We start from the raw sequence: 9933 nt of genomic DNA, 5'->3' as shown, positions 1-9933 counted from the left end.
TGCTGGAGACACTGAAGACTTGGTGGAGAGGTTGGGGTGCCCGGAGAAGGCTTTCTGGAGGGTGTGACGGCAGAGATGAGCTTAAAGGCCAAGTAGAAATTAGCCTGGTGAAGCAGGGCAGGGTTATAAGCATTCCCGGGACAGGAGGCAGCGTGAGTGTTTTAATGCAAAGATGGCAGTTGCTGTAACAAAGTATAAACAAACAAACAAGCAAATAAAGGCTTAAACATAATAGAAGTTTATTTCTCACTAAAGGAAAGTCCAAATCCATGATGGTTTAAGTCAGGGACCCAGGTTCCTCCCATCTATAGCTCTGCCACTGCTAGTCTGGGGCTTCCATGATGGCCGTGGTTTTTGGAAGTGGGAAGAACAGGCAGGGGACACTTAGAAGGTTTGAGGGACAGGCTTGGAAGCAGCATGTGTCACTCTTGTGAAGAGTCCATTGGCCAGCACTGGCTCTGATGGCCACATCACTGCAGGGGCAGTGGGGAAATACAGTCTGGCTATCTACCCAGGAGGAGGAGTAGCCAGTCTCTGCTACAGTGATAAGGTGAGAACATGTTCAGTTGGGCATGGAGTGATTATTTCTTCTTTGTTTGTACACAGCAGGTGAAGAGGGGATGGTGCCCTGATATTGGACAAGGAAACTATAGTTGTTGGAACTTTGACTTTTGCTCTAAACTTAAGGCGTTGGCTCTCTAGTTTGTCAGGCTCTTGGTTGAATTTGGTTAGCATGAATTTTTTCTGCAGCACGAAGTTACTCCCAAATGAGCTAGACTTGGAGTTTCTGCAAGACTAAGCACGAGATCTTTAACTTGTGATGAATCCAGCAAGTGCGGTCTTCTGAGTTCCAGCTGCCTCCCCCAGGTCACCTTCTTCATTTCTTGGTATGAAAATAAATCTGATTAGAGGGTCCACTGAAAACAACATCCTCCAAGTAGCAGCTTCAATTGGAAGAGATCTTTGTACACATCTAGTCTGATCCCTGCCCCATTAGAAGTCCCATAAGTGATCGTCTAAGCCAGCAGTGAGCTTATCACCTCAAAATTTATTCTCTTTGGAGTAGATCTGATTGTAAATATTTGTTTTTCTTTACATAGCCAGCTGAAAATTTTTGGTTTGTAAGTTCATTTCTCTAGAGGTACACAGGATAAACGTACTTCAGCCACAGGAAAGTCTTTTGAAACATTAGACTTGAAGGAATTATACATAAGATGTAAACATTCCTTACAATGAATTTCTCTTTTCCTTAACCGTGTAAAGACTGTTCAATTTAAGAGAAGAAGATGATTGAGTGACTTTTGTATTGTAGGCAGAGGAATGAGTCTGACTGGAACAAGTGCTAAGCTTGTCTTTTAATATTCTATTACATGGTGACTGTCAGGAGCTGTGGAGGTTCTGAAATTTGACCTTATTTGCAAAGCTAACAAACGAGTCTGCCACAGTTTCAGGATGCTGGCATTGGACATGAGACCCCTGGGTTAGAGATAAAGGACAGCTAATTACTCATAGCAATAGCAGTAGCCTAAGCACCATCGTTTTCTTGTGCTGGTTCCCCAAGCCCTAATTCCTACATGGCAGACAAGCAGGGCCAGGTGACAACTCCATATACAGGGTGTGTTGTAGGAGAGGAGCCCTGAGTTTAGGAGACCCCATCTTTTATTATGGGCTGTAAGCAAACCTGCTCAGCTTTCCTAGGGGAAAACATGATCTTCATTGTACTGAACAGCAAACAAACCAGCCCTCTCCTCCAGAGGGAGACACTACCTCTATTTTCCAAGGGTGTTCTCTATGCAAACATCTTTGGAAAGATTATCTAGGGCAAAGACAGTCAGGGCCTCTGCTTGCAGTATGTGAAGAAACAAGATAACCCTGGAGAACTGTCTCCCATTAGGATCTACCTTTGACTTCAGTTCAGCCCTTTCATAAAAATCTGCAAATCACCTAAAGTAGTACACTCATTTTTCTAAACTTCCCACCAAATCAAAATTCCATTGTAAAAGATGCACAAGCTAGCAAAAGGAAAAGAGAAGGTGGGAGCTGCATTATTTCATTATTTCCCTACTCAGTTTCATGTGCAACACTCTCTATTCTTTTCATTCCCATCCAAGAGGCTGCTTCCCTTCCACATAATTCAGATTAGAAGAAATTGATTTGTAGCAATGCGTGAATTCAACTGAAATTTTTTATGGATTACATAAAACTTAGGAATTTTATGTGACAAAAGATAAAAGAGTGAACTTTTTTAAAAGTCAAGTGAGAGGCTTGGATAAAACATTTGCAACTTTTTAAACAGGCCAAAGATTAACAAACGTACTATTGCTCCTGTGTGTCCTGCCTGCCAAAAAACCAACCAGCCAATAGAAAAAGGACAGAGAAGTTGAGTAAGTAGCTCCCCAAAAGGGAAATGGAATGGGCTGATAATCTTTGAAGAAGTGGTTAACCTGAAGCACTCATCAGGTAGAAGCAAATAAGAGAATAAGACAGCCTCAACATATGGTGAAAATGTGAAAGGTTGACCGTAGCTGGCCTTGGTGAGAAGGTTAGAAATAAGCACTTTCAATGTGGGGAATGGTGATGTAAATTGACACAAGCTTTTTGGAGCCAACTTCTTAGTTGAATCTCATGAGAATGCTAATTTAATATTTCTGGTAATAGTAAAATATTGGAAATTATGTAAGTAGCCATCAATAGGTGGATGGTTAAATAAATGATGGCATTTTATACTATGGTATAAGTCCATAGTATAAAATATAGCCATGCAGCTTTTTTCTTTTATTTTTTGTATATTTCCTGACCGGCTTGAATATATATATATGTATATACACACACACACATATACACACATACATACATATATGCACACATACATTCCCTTTATAATTTTTAAATTTTATTATTTATTATTATTATTTTTTAGAAACAAGGTCTCATTCTGTCACCCAGGCTGGAGTGCAGTAGCATAATCATAGCTCACTGTAACCTCAAACTCCTGGGTTCAAACTGTCCTTCCACCTCAGCCTGTAAAGCAGCTTGGACTACAGGTGCATGCCACCATGCCTGGCTAATATTTTAAATTTTTTGTAAGATGGGATCTTACAATGTTGCTGAGGCTGGTCTCAAACTCCTGGCCTCAAACAAGTTATCCTACCTCAGCCTCCCAAAGCACTAAGGTTATACGTGTGAGCTACCACACCCAGATTCTGCAGCTTTAAAACGAATGTAGAATCTATTTACTGATTTTAAAGGATATCTAAGAAATTAATTAACAATAGTTAATTAATAAAAATGAAGTTGCCAATCAATACTTGTACTATGATGTTATTTTTTTTCCTTAAAAAATCCAAAACAGGCCAGGTGCAGTGGCTCACGCCTGTAATCCCAGCAGTTTGGGAGGCTGAAATGGGTGGATCTCCTGAGGTCAGGAGTTCAAGACCAGCTTGACCAATGTGGCGAAACCCCAACAGTTCAAGACCAGCCTGACCAACATGGTGAAACTACAGGTGCGTGCCACAACGCCCGGCTATTTTTTTTGTATTTTTAGTAGAGATGTCTCAAAAAAAAAAAATCCAAAACATATTTCTACCTGTAAATGCCTAGGTATGTGTATGCATATAAAAGGCACAGAAGATTACAAACCAGCTGCCAATATTTGCTAGCTCTGAGGAGTATAACAAGCTCCTCATGGACCAGAAATGTAACTCCAGTTGAAGAAACAGGTGGAATTTTAGAACAACCACATGGGAGAAAGAAAATCCTCCTATGTTTGCACAGCACAGAACTGAGTGGCTTTCTGTGTCTAGAGCTCCTTAATGAAAGAGAGAAACACATGCTGATATCAAAAGAGAGATCAAGGATGATTAAAGAGTAGAAACTAAAACATAGTAAAGGAACGCAGTAATTTCAGGGATTGAGGAAACCAGCATACATATTATAGAGATGCTATAGATCCTCAGTGATCTGGGAATTAAGGTGTCACAAAACAGCTGCTCAAGGAAGTCTTACCAGAGGTTCTCAAAGTATGGTCCCGGACCAGTAGGGTTATTGCCAGGAAACTTAGAAATGTTAGAATGCAAATTCACAGACCAGACTCAGACCTGTTTAATCAGAAACTTGGGTGTGGGGCTCAGCAAGGTTTTAACAAGCCTTGTAGAAATTTGTGTTCACTTAAGTTTGACAAATGCAAATTTGGACAGGTGCTTCTAAAGTTAAAAACAAGCGACTCACCTGGGAGAGTGTTAAACGGCGCGTCTGATTCAGCAGGAAAGCCGGGGAGCCTGAGGTTCTGGATTGCTCCTGGGCTCCCAGGTGAGGCTGTTGCTGCTGCCTCTCAGCTGCACGTTGAGTCATTTTTGAAGGAAGATGGAGTGAGCATTTAATGACTGGATGGCTTCACAGGGAAATAGTCCAGGAAAATACAACTAGCAGCATCAGTTTATCCCCACTGGCATTTTGAAGAATAGAAGCAGGAAAAATGCCGTTTTCTTTCAGTGGCTTGTTACCTGGTGTTCTGTGGATGCCTTCACCAATAGCGGTATCTGTGCATGTCTACAACTGAAACTCTAAGCATTACTTGCTACCCCTAATTTTTGTTAACCACTTCTCTTCGCAGATGCAAAAGCTGAGGCTGGACAACAGAGCTATTTTTGTTCCAAGGTCATAGAAGCCTTGGACAGACCGGGTTGGCAAAAGTGTCCTGACTACATGGCTGAAGCGCTTTCTGGGGGGCCCTTACGGCTGTCTTAGTCAAGCCACAGTGGGAAGGAGTGACAGAGCTCATGAGACTAATGTTGCTCTGGCTGAGTCGTAAAAACTGACCCAGCTCTGTCTCCAGGCTCTCTGGAGAATAACAGGAATCTTTACCATCCTTTCTGTTAGAAAGCATTTTATTTAAAATTCCTCGGCTAACTCAAAGGGTCAGCTGGCCTGTCACACGAAGTGGCTATCACACGGGATAGAAACTGGCAAATAAATACAGCACCCCACCTCAGCAAACTCAGACCAAGATGTTCACAGGCCAGCCCAGTCCAGGAGGAGCTGGGGGCTTTCATTTTTAAACTAAGAGGTTTCCAGAAAAAGTGAAATAAAGCTTAAGTGTGTTATGCTGAATTTTGGGCACCTGTCCCCATCAATAACTTGGCATCCTCAAAATGCTACAGCAGGACTCCAAGGGCCAAGAATGCCCATCCTCTGCACAGACCAGGGACGGCCAGTGGCCTCACTGCAGAGCTGCCTCTCAAAAATTGGAAGATGCCCAAAGGGAAGAGCTTGCTCCAAGGACAACTTGTTTGTTTACCGACTCTGGGGATGAGGAGAGACACATTCCTCAAATAATAGATGCAGTTTCCTCTGCACACTCTGGAAAGAGTGCTGCACCTGTAGCCTGTGTTTTAACTGTAGCAATGCAGGTGAGCAACTCAAGTGCATTTCCATGATGGCAAACGGCAAGGTGGGCATAGTGAGTAGTGAGTTTCCTGGCTTACAGGGGGCAATCAGAAGTATGGTCTGGATGCACTGGCACAGCTCTGCCTGCAGTCCAGGAAGCTTTTCTGTTACAAAGGTGTCCTTTCTGGACCACCTTTAAAGTGTAAATTAACCAGAGTGGAGTTGGTGTGCGTTTTCTGGATCTGGCGGTGTGTGTAGGGATGCCTAAACAAGAGGTGTTGCCACTTCCCATTTTAGCCAAAGACTTGGCCAGAATCCTACGCTTTAGTGGGACTGGGAATGTGATGGTGAGAGGGAGGTATGGGGATGAGTCTTGCACAAGCTAGACTCATTAGTCACATCTTCCTGAGCCCTTGATGTGCCTGGGGAATGATGGCTGCCCAAGTGCCCTGAGGGCTTGTCTTCAACAGGAGCCCGGATCTGCTGCTGCAGGAGAGGAGAAGAGGACCCTCGCAGCCTTAAAGGAAAGTGCCAAATACCACTCTCTCTGCGTGTGAAAGCACCCGCTGTTCAGATTCAGATAAACACATTTCAGCTCTACTACACCCACAAGTATCTGTTCTCCCACCTTACACAGCAGCACCTCACAGACTAGAGAACAACACTTGAAGTTTCGTCAACTGGGCTCTGAGGGGGGAAAAGGCTGGCTGACAGAGGGAGCTACTCCTGCTCAGAAAGGAAGGGAGGGACTCTGTATTCTTCTGAATATAAAACCCTAGTGAATTTCCAGTATTGCTGGGTAATGACAGGAGGGCATCAAACTCCTAAAGGCTGGTAACCGAGCTGCCAAGCCAGGTTCTCCACGTGCCGTCATTAAGAGTAGTGGCAACACATTAGCATCTCCCCTGCCCTGCCAGGCCCTGTCTTTATCTCTGCCTTTCTCCCTTCCCTTTTTCATCTGCTTCTCTTCTCTCATTTCCTCTCCCCTTTTTGATCTAAAAGCAAAGAGTGTCACCCTCCAGATGTCCCTTGGCTACACTGTGGCCCCCGGTTTAAGGAGGTAACTGGTTTTCTACAGCTCAGAAGAAATGGGCCAGGGCCAACACTCGTGTGGCCTTGAGTCAAACGCCAGCTTGACCGCTGTGCGGGATGTTGTCTATTTTCAGTGCCCAGATTCTCCTCTAGAAGATGAGAACAATGGGCCCCCACTCCCGCACCATCATAAGGATGATTCCAAGGATAAGGAAGATTGCCCTTCAGAGCATGCTCAGAGGAAGGGCACGGTGTGAGTGGTGGGCATTGTCAGGATTGTTCATTTACCTTCCAGGGTCCCTCATTGATATCTTCCTCGTGTCTTTCTCATCTCCTAAAGCAGGCTGCATCCTAAGAGTTGTGGGTGGCTCAAGATCATGCAAGGTTGGATGCCTCAGCTGGATTTAAACAAAGAGCAAATGAGATCCTAATCCATGGTTCAGCCCACTGGATCAGAGTGACCTCTGGTCTCAGTAGCACCTGGAAGCCCAGCCCTGGTGGAGGAAATAATGCACCTTCTCTCCAGTGGCGTGGAAAGCTGTTATGCAGCTGCCTCCTTCCCCAGAAACTGAGTAGAATCCAGCTCTCTCTGCGTTTCTCAGCATTTCACACCTGCCCAGCACAGCCTGCTCCTTGCAGAACAGGTGTTGGCCATGGAGATTCTCAGTCTGGTGAGGGGAGAGTCAGAGGACCACAAATCCACTTGACAGATTGACAGGCCCCAAGCTGAGCTTTCCAGGCTAATTTAAATGTTCTTATTCTGTGAAATTTTGAATTCAATTTGTTTGTGTATGAGGCATCTAAAACAGAAATGCCAGGACAGAACAAAAAAAGTGAAGAAATTATTTCTGCCTCGGGGATGACCCTGGCTCCCCCGGCTGGACTAAGGTTTTCCTGGATTCCCTGCTTTGCTTTGGACTGCAGTGCTCTGTCTTCTGCAAACTTCATTTCATAGGACCCCTGGCACCCTGATTCTGGCTGGGCTCAGCCCAAGGGAGTTAGTGAGGATCAACTGCACTGCTAGGGGAAGGGAGATGCCAGGTTGTCTCTCCATCTCACTGTGGCCTGGTCAGGGCCCCTAACGCTGGACCTCTGTGGCTGGATGGCTCCTCCTTCCATACTTCTAATTCCCACCAGAAGCGTGGGATTCAGGTTTGGATAACATTCCCTCTCCAAGCCCAAGGTGGGTAGAAACTTCTTGCTGTTATGTCTCTCTGGTTCGCCTCACTACCCCATTTGACTTTTCAGCTCCTTCAACATCTTTGTAACCAGTTCCCCACATTACCGTCCTGTCTACATGTGTACATATCTTAAAAAACAAATAGGAGCATGGACTACATATTATTTTATGTGCTGCATTTAAAAAAATGAAACATGCAATTTTTGCTAAATATCATACTCTGTAACTGTATCTGTACATGACAAGATATTTGAATCTGCATAGGACACTGATAGCCAGAATTAAGAGTTCTCATCCTTCTAGCCTAGTATGGAAACCTTGGACTTCAGTAAGATAACACACACACACACACACACACACACACACACATATATATATATATACACACACAGTATATTCACACTACTCCCAGCAAGGACTGGAGCAGCAGCCTGTCATCAAACACATTCAGATTTCTGCAGAGAAAAGTAAGAGTGAATTACACTGAGTGGGATGTAGAGCCATGCATTCATTGCAGTCTGGTTTAGCCACCAAATGAGTTAGAAAGCTTTCAGTTTTTAGAGCTTTTTGGATTTCAGAATTGCACATAAGAGATTATAGGCTTATATGAATAATCTTTAGGACTTTTCAGGTCTTGGACTGGGAATTTTTCTCATCTTATTTTTGATACTCATAATAACCTTATGAGATAGAAATTTTACACAGGGGAAACTGAAGCTCAGAGACAGAAAGGAATTTGCCCAAGTATGTCCTAAGCTAGGATTCGAAACCAGGTCTTCCTGTTCCTAAGCCTGGGCTCTTTCTGCTGCATCCCAGGAGACCATATGCTGTTGTCCACTGTGATTATCAACAGTGGCCCTTAATCCTCAAAGAAACCTGATCTCAGAATATGGGTCACATGGTCACAATAGCCTTACCATGCTATGCCTTAGTGATGGAGCTGCCTTGATGGTTGAGGCCTGATCCTTGATTCCCACAGACGTCATTAGATTTAAGGATAGCCTTCACACCCTGCTGGACTTCATTCTGTAGGTGGACAGCACTTCCTGGTGTATTAAAAGGGGTGTGACAGCCACATGAGCTTATCCTCTTCCAGGAAGACTTCCCCGACTTCCACGACTGCCAGATCTCATGGGCCATGCTGCACTGCTTACCTCTTAATTTTGTGAGTTTTTTGTTCTGTTTTGTCTTTTAAAAACTGTGAGAACATGCATATGACATAAAATGAACCATCTTAGCCATTTTTAAGTGTACAGTTTAGTATTTTCTCTTTAGAGATGGGGTATCACTCTGTGGGCCAGGCTGTAGTGCTGTGGTATGAATGTAGCTCACTATGGCCTTAGCCTCCTGGGCTCAAGCCATCCTCCCATCTCAGCCTCCTGAGTTGCCGGGACTGCAGGCATGAGCTGCCACACTGGCAGTTCTGCAGTGTTAAGTACGTTCACATTCTTTTTTTTTTTTTTTTTTTTAAATACGGTCATTGTTTATTTCATGAAAACTGAAGTTATGCTGAGGGCTGAGCAGCACTGGCATTGAAAAATATAATAATCACAAAGTCTGTGTCTGGACATCTCCTTTGGGAGCTACAAGGGGAGTTGGTATTGTACTAGCTGGACTGGGCTCCAGTTCTAGACCTCCTGGCTCATTCAACATGCCTCCTTACCTAAATAAAAGTTCAACACTCAGTGCATGTCCCAGCCGCATTCTCCCAAGCATGGGAGTGGGCACAGGAGTGGAGGGGGAAGGAAAAAGGAATTACTTCACTTTCACCTATGATGCGCTTTGCCCAAGCCAGAAGAAAGCAAAGGGGAAAAGGGCTGCAGGGTACACTATTTATTTTCACTTGAACATGGAAAGAAAGTGTCACTGTAAAGTGTGACACTTTACAACCCTGTAAAGGGGAAGGGGGAGTGTATTTTAATCAGCAACCTCTTCTCCATCCACCCTGTGTATGTGCATACACATACGCCATCACAGTTGGGAGACGTGACTAGGCTGATCAGTCTTCTTATCTATTCCTCCCTTGAAGAGGGTTTGAGAAATGCGAAAAAGGAAAGAGCCACATCAGGCAGAGGTTTCAGCCATGGAACGGAGGAAAGAAGGCAGAGAGGAGCAGCACCAGAGGCCAGGAGAGAGTGGAAAGGGCCACAGCTTCTTTGTCTTAAAAGAATTCTATAATTTGGAAGAGGGTTGCGATTAATTTTCAAAATACACTTCAGAGTCCCACCTTCCACATAGCTCCTTTACTCACAGCCCTTTGGTTTTTTTTTAGACAAAATTTAAGAGTTCTCATAAAGCCAGAAGTATTGATAACCCCTTAGTGCACCCAAAAGCAG

Source organism: Aotus nancymaae, unplaced genomic scaffold (assembly GCF_030222135.1).
Source record: "Aotus nancymaae isolate 86718 unplaced genomic scaffold, 86718_ANA_hifiasm-v0.15.2.pri h1tg000016l, whole genome shotgun sequence".
Taxonomy (NCBI): domain Eukaryota; kingdom Metazoa; phylum Chordata; class Mammalia; order Primates; family Aotidae; genus Aotus; species Aotus nancymaae.
The sequence above is the reverse complement of the archived record's forward strand: the minus strand, read 5'-3'. Positions refer to the sequence as shown.